Below are 11,796 nucleotides of genomic sequence, written 5' to 3'. Positions count from 1 at the left end.
GAAAAAGTAGAAGAATTTTGGAATGGTTCCTATGCTGTTGCTGAGTAAGTTCAGCCAAAAGTGTGTGGTGTGTAACATGGTTGTATTCAAAAAGTATGCAGGTCATGTCATACACTTCCTGGTTGTCCTCAATTGGATTCAATCCAAACTCTTAAATGTTAATATCTTTGTTGTTTTGAAATATTTCAGGTTAATTCAGCTTTGTATTTTTGATTACAATTTACATTAACATTTTGGTTTTGATATGTATCTTTTGGTTTTTGATCCATATGATGTCACAAATGCACAGCTATTAATATCAGAGCCATGTACATCCAGGACCCCAAAAAATTGCAGGTAGAAACTTTAACTTAGCAGGTCTATTTATGGTTTCTGTGTTTTTCTGGGAAAAGACTCCAGTGCTTTAATTTTTTTACTTTGATCGGTGGGTTTTGTTTTAGGTTTGACAATAGATCAATTTGACCTTCGGTTGACAAAATTGGCATGGCTTTTTAACACGTCTTATCTTCTGGCTCAACTTCATTAAAATGCTGCCCCTTCTTTACTGTGGCAGTACAGTTGGACTGCAGTTATGTAAAGATTATTTAAATTACCTTTTGCTACATATTCCTTTTCGTGGCATCAGGTCTCACAAATTTGTTCTTTGACTCCCTTCTGTACTCAGTAAATTCTTGCAACCTTCTGACCATTTTAACTGAAATGATTTTTACTGGCCTTTACACTAGTTTCTTATTTATTGATTTTTGGATGTTGAACTCTGGACTTTCCCAGCAAGCATCTAACGCAAGTCAGGAGCAATCAGGCCCTGCTTAGGACAAGTGAGTTTAAAAATGGATTGGTGAATGGACTGTGGACTTTGGCTGTTTTCTGTGCTTGGAATTTAGTAGGTACAATATTATTTTTTTTTCTTGTTTATTTCTCCTTTTATGGTATTTAATAAAATGAACTTAATACTTTAAAGTTTTTTGTAGACTGTCTTTTGATAGTTTTATCCTCCCTATATGGACTCTCTTTATAACAATATTTTGCTAGAGAAACATATACATTTCTCTTTTGGAAAAACTACAGATACTGTCTATCTATCAGTATGTAGTGCTCATACAATGTTTTATGTCAACTGATGTCATCATCAAATTGAAAACAGATAATGAAGCGGATTGTGCTGAAGATTTCATTTTCCTTGGCACAGAGACTGAATGAAGATTGCATTTAAAAACGATACAACATTTCCTTCAAGGAAAAATGTGATAAAGCTGAAAAGGATAATAAAATACATAGATGTTGTCCCGGAAAATATTAGAACAATGGTTTCCTCATAGGAATATATGGGTGAGAGAGCCAGACCATACAAGAAAAAGGATTGTTTTATTGTGACTTTTTCTACAAAAGGCACTACTCTAGCCTACTAGATGCTTTTTATTGGTATACAAAATGCCCATATACTGAATCTCAGCTTATTAACCTTGATTTGCATGCACACCCTGCAGTACTCACCCCTGAATACCTTAGCAATGGCAGGCCACACACTGCTAGAGCCACACCTCATAGTCTTCTCCCAGTCTTCCACCACAGAAACAACCGATTAAGGACATGTCTCAGTTATACTGTAGGACATGAGTTACACAGGAGAATCCCTTAACCATTCTGTGATGTCACATAGCAAACTTCATGTCAGGTTGTCCACCTAGCAGTGATATTTTCATAACGAAAATGAGAACTAGAACTTAAAATATTGTTTTTCGTTTTACAAGAATGAGAACTGAAATTAAGACAGAGAAACTAAAACTAAATAAAAATAAAAACTAGTGTTATGTGAACGAACTAAAACGAGAACGAAAATTGAGTAAAAACAGAAAAAACAGCAATAGCATTTTCATTCAATCCGGTTCAGTTGTGCAGAGGGGTTGTTTGTAGGTCACTATGATCGTTCAGTTACGTTGCAGTGTTGCTACTGTATGTTGCTGTTCACTATGCAGTGATCTCGTAACTTGGGCTTACTATAGTCACGTGGCGCAACTTCCGTAAAGTATCGTTGTTTGTTTGTTACGCACATTTGGCTCGTCGGGTTGAAGCAGTAAGCAAGTGTGGTTGATGATGGTGACTTTTGCACAGATGCTTGTGGGTAGAAAGTGAGGAAGTAACATGTGGAAATACTTTAATTACAGATTATAATAAAAGCAAATGTAGCGTGTGAGAAGAAGAAAACAGTCTCGGAGTTTCAGTGCAGGGCCAGATGGATCAGTGCTTAGTGGAAGTCCAGCTCTTCTCTGGTACCAGGACTGCACTTCATATAGTGACATGCGGTCTCACCTGTCATCATGAAAAGTAAAAAAATTAATAATGATAACATAAAATAAATTTGTCCACTGGTCTGTGCTATAAATTTCTTTTCTGTATGATCCTATTAATTTTGATCATTTTTATAGTTAAAATTGCTGAATTTGCGCATTTCCTGATCAAATATAGGGGTGAAACGCAAGGTGCAGCATTTTGGACAGCGCTATCCCTCATACACTGGGATGATGCATGCAATTTTCGTGTGTCTGTTGCTGTCTCTCTGTATGTGGCCAAAATAAGGTTTGCACGTGTGTTTATTATACACCCTGATTTTCCACAGTCTGGCTAATATCTTATTTAATCGTACTGACTGGACATAAAACCGCAGTGAAAAGGTACGAGTTGAGGCAGACAGTACCAAGCCGCACTGAAGCCCAATAGGTGCTTGTTTCTGCTGTTCTTCTACGCAGAGGCTCTCTGTGCCAATAAGTTAGTGATATCAGAAAGTCAAGTGCACTGCAGCTTTCCGTTTATTTTTATGGAAGATTTAGACTTTTAAAACTAATGAAAAATAAGGAGGACTTTTACAAGAAAGTGAGATTTTTGTGGAGAAGGATAGGCACATGGACTTTATTTACAAAAAAAGGTAAGACGATAAATGTTTTTCAATTTCATAAAAAATGGGATCAGGCTAAGAAAAAAAATCCAATATTTAAAAACTAAATTTTGACCTTAAATAAAATAGTCTTTTGTTTTCCTTGTTATCCTTTTGTTGAACAGTCTGTATTAAAATTTGATTAAAACATCAGAATTAAAAGCTTTTAAAAACAACTAAATATTTCAATTAAGGCCAAAATTGAAATCCGTTTTTTTTGTACACCACTCTATACTTTCATTTGAATTGAATGAGTTTGAATTTTGAAATTGCAACTGCAAATGTGGAACACATGGAGGGTGAGGAGCATGGAGGGTGAGGAGCTCTCTCTCATCACTATAAATGTAATGTTCTTACTTAGCCAAGTATGTATCTTACATATGTGTGTGTAAAGAATGTTGATGAGATATGAAACATAACCAGTAGTCAATGTGCATGCTGCCAATTGAATAGTGAATAAGCTACTCTTCTGGGTTCATATATTTGTAACTCTGACTCTGAAGGAGTCAGTGCCTCAGCACCCATGAACATCACCGCACGTCGGTGCTTCAGTACTGGAAGCAGAAATCGTCAACATACAGTCTGCTGGTGCCAGTGGCTGAGGACCTTTTCTGTGCACCCGCATTACAGACGCTCGTCCAGCAAATATTTTCACTGTGTGGCTATCTGCGCAACGGACTTCATTACAACATGAAAAAATCTCTGGAAATGCGTGCTTATTTAAGGCTTAACAGCAACATGCTTGCACAGACTGGTTTCTTTGGTTGAAACATTTGATCTTGCTGACGACATTCATTAGGCCACTTAATCTGTTCGATCATTGATAGTCAAGCTGTGTTTAACGGCATTATGAACTGCGAGTGTATTTTGTTGACCCCAGCATTTGGGGTCTTGCAACAGAAAAAAAAACTAAAATTGTACTAATATTATGTAAAAAAGTCAGAACTAAATGCAATAAAAACTAAAATTTTAAACACAGAACTAAATAAAAATAAAAATTATTGACTCCACTGAAAACTAGAATGAAATAAAAATGAAATTTATAAAATAAAATAAAACTACAATTAATATCAAAACTGAAATATCACTGCCACCTAGAGCAGTTACAAAATTTGCAGTCCTTTTTTAAACCAGTGGAGATGTCCATGGACATTGAGAGTCTTTTCTTCCATTAAGACATTCCTTTAAAGTATACGCCATTGGCAGTCTTTTTCCTCTTGATACTTGGGCACATTTTCATTTTGTAGGTTTGCAAGCTTTCAAACACTGATGCTTTCATTCCCTTACAGCATGGTGTTTCCTTGCATCCTCAGAACTGTCTCTCTCACATACAGTATACAAAGCCTCTCTCATGTCTCCAAAACATAGTGTCCCTCATGTATCTCCTGCATCAAAACACTGTGTCATTGAGTGCTCTCAAAAACCCTTATGTTATGCAGCACTCCGGTGATTTAGTTCTTTTGTAAAAGTACTAATTAACAGTCTAAAAGTTGCATCAGCTGAATTTGGACAACTGATTTGTCAATTGTCATGTTACTTCATCGGGTAGAGGAGTCCTTTCATTGGATTGGCTGGCCCAGCGCTATCTCAGCTGTGGAATGACCAACTGGGAGAGGCAGCTTGATGGCTGTGGTCTCCAGGACTCTAAACAAATCCAAATCATATTATGTGATATAATCTACTGTTAAATTCTGCACTGTACTTATATTTTTATTTTACTATTATACTGTATTGAGGATTATTTGTGTTCTGTTCTGTGTATTGTATTGTATTGATCCTGTTCTTTTTCACACCCACTAAATACCCAACCTACCTGGAAAGGGGTCTCTCTTTGAACTGCCTTTCCCAAGGTTTCTTCCATTTTTTCCCTACTAGGGTTTTTTTTTTGGGGTGGGGGTTTCCTTGCCTTCTTAGAGAGTCAAGGCTGGGGGGCTGTCAAAAAGCAGGGCATGTTAAAGTCCATTGCGGCACTTTTTTTGGGCTATACAAAAATAACCACATGGTTAAATACAGTATCAATGAGAGATTGGTAATGTTTCAGCGTAGTGACTTTGCTAAACTCCCTGACCAGTCTCTTGCCAATTCCTACTAGAAACCCTTTATACAATCTGTGCTGCTCACTTCAACATTTGTTCTTCAGGACCTCCTGTTTGTCCTGCCTAGCAAGATATCATTGAAGATGTCGAAATAAAATTCCAACAAGTGAAAGACATTGTCAGAGAAAGCAATCCTCAAGGGTTAGAAACAACTACAGTAAACGAATAATACATCAACAGGATTTAAAGTCGGGTCTTCGACCAGAACCTGAATTTATGGACACCATAACAGCACTTTCAAAGAGACATTCAGACCGAGAGATTCACTCATGTAGCAAGACTTTAAAATGACAAGGATGGAATCACCTATTCTCAGTGTTATTGTCTAGCAAGCCACCAACAATTGTAAACAACTAAATGATGAAGCCTGATGAGCAGAATGGTCTCGCCTTGTCTGCCAAAAGTCTTATTCTATCACTGAGACTGTTTCTTAAACTATTGTTAAACATGCCTTTCTCTGTGAAACAATATTGTAAGTCAATGATAATTTTCTTTCTTTCTAACATGTTATTGTGTGCTATATTACTTAATTGTATATGGTAATATGGAAATTTTAAAAAGCGATAGCTTCAGAAGTTTTGTATCAACAGAGTAACAATAACTTACTGTACAAATTCAATTTAAGCTATCATGTGGATGAAAGATTTTTTTGAAGTGTTGGGAAGTATGGGAACATTGGGGAAATAAACAGAATGGTCAGAACCTGATCTTCCCACCAAGTGGGTAAGAAAATGGCATCTTAGTGTTACTCACACAACAAAAGTCTTGTTTGATCCCATATAATCAAACATCTTATCTGTCAATCTGTTAGACCTGTTAAATCTTATCTGTTCATTGTTAACCTAAGTTGGAGCAACTTTACATCTGAAAAAAGAACTTTTGATACAGAGAACAGTACTTTTTAATACATTATGCATAACTCCTTCAAGGTAACCATCACCATCAAGATCTCATGTTTCCACAACAATAATTTTCTATGGGTCAACAACTCTATACATACTGCTTTAGTTGAGGAGATCCTAAACTGGTGTCAAGAATGGATTTACCACAACTCCACTTGGCTTGCATGCTTTAATGCATTATAACTGTGAATGCAGAGTGCAGTGCATGAGTAAAGAAAAAAAGGGGTTGAAACTGCCTGCCTGATAAAGTAAGACTGGAGTCTTTTCCTTTCATTGTCATTGCCTTTTTTTATTTAACAATCATCGGAATTGCTTCTTTTTTCCTTAAATGACAGCCACATAAAAACAAGATGTGAAGTGAGCCAACATAAGACCTGCTAAGATGGGGGCCTCAGACTCCAACCAATTCCACTCCAACCATTTTTATAATTAGAAGGTGATACTTTAATTACGTTAGTTTAACTCATTATATAATTCCATGGCTTGTTGGTGCTCTAATTCTACCACAGCAAAAAGCACCATCAAAATGTTTTGTGAACCTTTTTGCGAAGCAACATTACATAGACCATCGCTTGTCTTTATTCACAAATCGTGTGATGCACACAAATTAGCTGATCATGTGTTGACTCATTTTGTATCTCATTATTGTTTAGCTTGTAATTAAGGAATAAAAAAAATTGAGGGGTTTAAATCTTAAATAGTAACTCAGCTGAAATGAAGGTAAAAGTAATTCATTAGCAGCAAAAACGAGTCATTAATTAAGAAAAGGGTTAGAATGAAAACCTGTGGCCACTGTGGCCCTCCAGTATTGGAGTTGGATACCCCTGAACTAGGACATCCTGACTTTATTTGTACCAATACATTTAAATTAGAAAATAAGGTAACGTTTTAGTTTAGGTACTGCAAAAAATGTACCTATTACTCATTTACTCTTATGTAGCCTAAAGTGCTGCCAAAAATGAGATCATATGTAACATTTAACTCACATGAAAGAAGTCTTATTACTTCTCACAATGTATTCAACCGTGACTTAATGATTAACAATATTGTGGCTTTACATACTGTAACGCTTAATGGCAGCAGTGTGTTTGTGGACTATACCATTTATCTGTATGCTGATTGGTGTAATTGAATTGCTTCATAGTCATTATATGTAAATGAACCTTGCTGATTAAAGGAAGCCTTCAGTTAGGTTTCTACAGTCTGCCATGTTGCATTAAGCAAAACACATAGTGGCTCCATCAGCTGGTGAAAATGAAGGACGTCCATGTTAGAGTTCATTTGTAATGAATGTTCAAGACTCTTTTTTTATTTATGAAGTATTTTCCACAATACTTCCTAATAGAAATAATAGAAGTTTTTTTTTTAATGTTTTAAAAGATATTGTCATCTTGTGACTTGTCTATTCGTAATTAATTTTTAAAGGTTTCTACATAGAAATTGTACATTACATGCCTATTAAATTAATAATACTAATGCAGATGCTTCAGACATAACTAAACATTAACTTTCAAGTCACTCCTGACCTTAAGTGCCCATCAGTCCCCAAATTCAATAAGTGTGAAATGTTACCCAATACCATGTTTTTCTTAAACAGTAAAAGGAATGCAATGTTTGGAAAAGAGAGTTAGTGGCTGAGTCTGGAAATGTTTCTGTGCTGACAGAATGAAGCCAAAGTGTAAAATTCCAAATTCAGCACACTGTCTATTATAACTTAGATGCCTGGAATGAAAGTATAATAGTTGGCAGGACCCAGAGAAAAACAATAAAGATTCTTCAGTCACACCTGAGACCCAAAAGAACTTCATTTTTTTAGATATTTAAATACTTTGCCAGATTAATTTATAGACAAGAAAAACAAATTAAGAAAAGACATTTAAGAAATTGCCTTCATTAACATATTTTTAGTTTTCTAATTACAGATTTCAAAAGGCATACTGTTTACTAGTATTAAAAGTAATGTCAGGCATGTCTGCCAGAAGATCACCTTCCAGGCTCATCTGAGGTATGCACTATCACCCTGGAACGAGAGGGAGCGATGTCACTAATGGCCTTGTCTCCTTTTCACAGCAATGAGAAGATGGCCATTACGAGCATTTGAACCTGAGAAGCCCTGGCCCAACCAGTCCAGACAGTATAAGGGTGGATATCCTCAGAAGGTGGTGTTGCATTTTGGACCAGAGCACTCAAACGATTGGAACTCCTGTAAAGCCCGACATTTCACTTTGATGGTGCTAGAAGGCAAACTTGAGATGATTACCTGTATTCTTTATGGTTAAGTGCCACCAATCACCTGTTGTGTTAGTTTCATTTTTTGAATTAAATGGGTTTGATGCAGTTGGCACCCAACCATTTTTGGAACTTGTTCTGCCTTTGTCATTTGTGCCAAACTAAATATATACAAACAAGTATGTTTATTAATTTTCCTTATTATTTTTCCAAAGTCCACAGAGACAAACATAACAAGAACTACTGTGTACAGTATAAGTACTGAGAGCTGGCTATATTTAACAAAAGAAAAAATGTAATATAATAATTCTTTTCTTCTTTCATTCCTTCATGGTTTCAGATTTTTCAAAACTGTCAGTGAAGAACACGGCAAAAACAGTCATGCCTTCAACTCCTGACCTTTTTTAAAGCATCACACATTTTCCTATAAAGGTTAAGAATGCATAAAATTGGTGCACATTATTATAAGAAATTTTAGAGCAAGCGTTTCTTTACATTATGTCTTTTAGTATAAATGCCATCATAATGTACATAAATCATTTATTCAATTCTCTCATAAAGTACAAGTCTTATTTTCACCCATATTCTTTTCTCATGCATCATTTGTGTTTTCTAGTCTTGAACAAATGTGCTCTGCAGACACTAAAACCAGTGCTGGTATTATCAGATTTGGCAGATGGTATTTTCTGCTGTAATTGTTTAAAGAGAATAAACAATACATCAAAATGTAAGGAAATTCCAACAATTCCAAAAACAATGAGAGAGGGGAAAGATGCCTTTTCCTCTAAGTTCAAATATTAAAAACATCAAATTTCTACCCCACACTGCCAGTAATAAAGATCTACACATGTGGTTTGCATGAAACTGGATTATTATTCTGTTTGCTTAATGGTTTTCTGAGCAGTAGATTTCAAGAACAAAAGCTTGTTTTTGTTTTTTTGTTGTTTTTTTTTTAATAAATTGACTATTTACAGTTTTTAAATATACACACCCACACACATATACAGATATATGTACTGTATTTATATGTACAGTATATATAGTATATAAAATACATGTTGTTGTCATAATTATATGTTAAAAGCACTATTCAACAAGTGTTTAATTCATACACGGATGCCAACTGTTCAGAATATTGGTTTTCCATCCATCCATCCATTTTCTGACACTTATGTAGGTCTGGATCACAGGGGCAACAGTCTATGAAATGATTCTTGGACATCCCTAATCCCTGCCAACTCCTCCAGGGAGATACCGAGATGTTCCTAGGCCATTTGAGAGATATAAGCTCTCCAGCATATCCTGTGTCTTCCCTAAGTTCCCTCCCAGTTGGAGGCATCATAATCAAGTGCCTGAACAACCCCAGTTGGCTCCTTTCGATGTGGGAAGGCAGCAGCTCTACTTTGAGCTGCTCCTGAATGTCTGTCCTTCTCAACCCCATCTCTAAGGCTGAGCCAAGACACCCTGCAAAGAAAACTAATTTCTGCCTGTTGTATTTGTGGTCTAGTTCTTTTGGTCACTACCCAAAGATCATGACCACAGGTGATGACAGGAGCGTAGACTGACTGATAAATCGAGAGCTTCATCTTTCAATTCAGCTTCCTCTTCACCATGACTGACACAAATGTCTGTATAACAGCCCTGATCTGCCTGTTGATCTCCCACTGCCTTTGTCCCTCACTCATGAGCAAGATCTCAAGATAATTAAACTACTCTACTTGAGGCAGCATCCCATCCCCAAGGTGGTGAGGCACTCCACCATTTTTTGGCTGAGAACCATGACCTTGGACTTCAAGATGCTGATCCCCATCCCTGCAGCTTCACACTCTGCTGCATACCACCCCAGTGTGTGTCTAAGGTCACAGCCTGATGAAGCCAACAGGACCATGTCACCCACAAAAAAGCAGAGATGAGATCCTGAGGTCACTGATCTGAATTCCCTCCACTGCTTGGCTGCATCTAGAAATTCTGTATATGAAACTTATGAACAGAATTGGTGAAAATGAGCAGCCCTGGCAGAGTACCACACCCACTGGCAATGTGTCTGACTTACTGCCAGCAATGCAAACTAAGCTTTTTCTCTGGCTGTACGGGGATTGAACAGCCTGCAACAGCAGGCCCTGTACCCCATACTCCCACACAGGACCTTCCCCTCAAAGGCCACGATCGTATATGTTTTCCAAGTCAACAAAACACATATAAACTGGTTGGGCATACTCACACAAACCCTCCAGAATTCTTGTGGTGTAAAAATGTTCCGCGCCTGGGACGAAATGCACATTATTTCTCCTGTATCCCAGGCTCGACCAACAGCCCAATCCTCCTTTCCAGAAGTTGGAACACACCTTCCACTCCCCTTCCTTAAAGATGGTGACCACCACCCCAGTTTACCAATCCAGAGGTACAGCCCCCAACCTCCATGCAATGTTGAAAAGGTGTGTTAACCAAGAAAGCCCAACAACATCCAGAGCAATAAGAACTCAGAGCGACAATCATTACCAAGCCCCAGAGCCTTGCCACTAAGAAGTCTTTTTTAACTACCTCAGCTCCAGTGATGGGCGAGTCTCCCTCTAAATCCCTGGGTTCTGCTTCCTCCCAGGAAGGCATGTCTCTGGGGTTTAGGAGGTCATCGAAGTGCTCCTTCCACCACCCAACTATGTCCACAGGTGATGTCAACAGTTTGTCAGAATCACTTTGAGGCTGGCCAAAAGTAATTTTCCATGGCCTCATCGAACTCCTCCCATATCCGAGTTCTTACTTCCGCAACTTCCATCTTCGCACTCTGCTTGGCCTGTCGGTGCTAGTTGCCTGCCTCTGAAGTCCCAAAAGCAAGCCAAGTACAAAATGCCTTCTTCTTCAGTTTGACAGCTCCCTTTAATGCTGGAGTCCACCAACAGGTTCGGGGATTACCACCACGACAGGCATCAATGAGCTTACGATTGCAGCCCTGCACAGCCATCCTCAACAATGGAGTCACAGAACATGGCCTTCCTTAGAATGTAAGAAAAGTTCATTTGGTGGTGTGAGATGAAGATCAACAGGACAGTGGTGTCCACCAAACATTTCCAGCACGCTCTTACTGTACATTTGGTCTTGCCAGGTCTGTCCGGCATCTGTCCCCACCATCTGATCCAACTCACAACCAGGTAGTGATCAGTTGACAAATCAGACGCTCTCTTCAACTGAGTGTCCAAGACATGTGGTTATAGATGTCATGGCACAATTATAAAATTGATTATCGGCTTATAGCTTAGGGTGCTCTGGTGCCAAGTGCAGTTACGAACACCCTTATACTTAGACGCTGTGCAAGCAGCAGCATATTGCAGAAACTCTGTATTTCTCACTAAAGAACTTCATAAAAAGCCAAATTTTCCCCTGGGGAAAAATAAACTTCTATCTATCTATCTGTACTCAAATATTGTATTTGTCATAACAAACTGTGACAAGCACAGATGTCCAATAACAAAGAACCACTTTGATTCAAATCAGGTAGGCCATTCCTTCCAGGTTTCACTGTTGTTGCCCATGTTAGCGTTAAAGTCCCCCAGTAAAATCTTTCAGCACTCCTCACAAGGTCTCCAAGAAGGCCGAATACTCTGACCCAAAAGCACAGACAATTTTTAGAGCCCTTCCCCCA

At 37.9% G+C, this 11,796-nt stretch overlaps 1 long non-coding RNA gene across 2 annotated transcripts; it reads left to right on the top strand.

Annotated features, from left to right (window-relative positions):
• Window positions 1-665: 665 nt before the first annotated feature.
• LOC114646409 (uncharacterized) lies at window positions 666-8,291 on the top strand. Of its 2 annotated transcripts, none has more exons than XR_003715332.2 (3): window positions 666-883; window positions 5,073-5,500; window positions 8,001-8,291. It is a non-coding gene; the product is annotated as an uncharacterized LOC114646409 (long non-coding RNA). The 2 variants fall into 2 exon arrangements; XR_003715331.2 differs by having other exon boundaries at window positions 666-887.
• The last annotated feature ends 3,505 nt before the right edge of the window (window positions 8,292-11,796 follow it).

Source organism: Erpetoichthys calabaricus, chromosome 2 (genome assembly GCF_900747795.2).
Source record: "Erpetoichthys calabaricus chromosome 2, fErpCal1.3, whole genome shotgun sequence".
Lineage (NCBI taxonomy): Eukaryota > Metazoa > Chordata > Cladistia > Polypteriformes > Polypteridae > Erpetoichthys > Erpetoichthys calabaricus.
The sequence above is the reverse complement of the archived record's forward strand: the minus strand, read 5'-3'. Positions and strand labels throughout refer to the sequence as shown.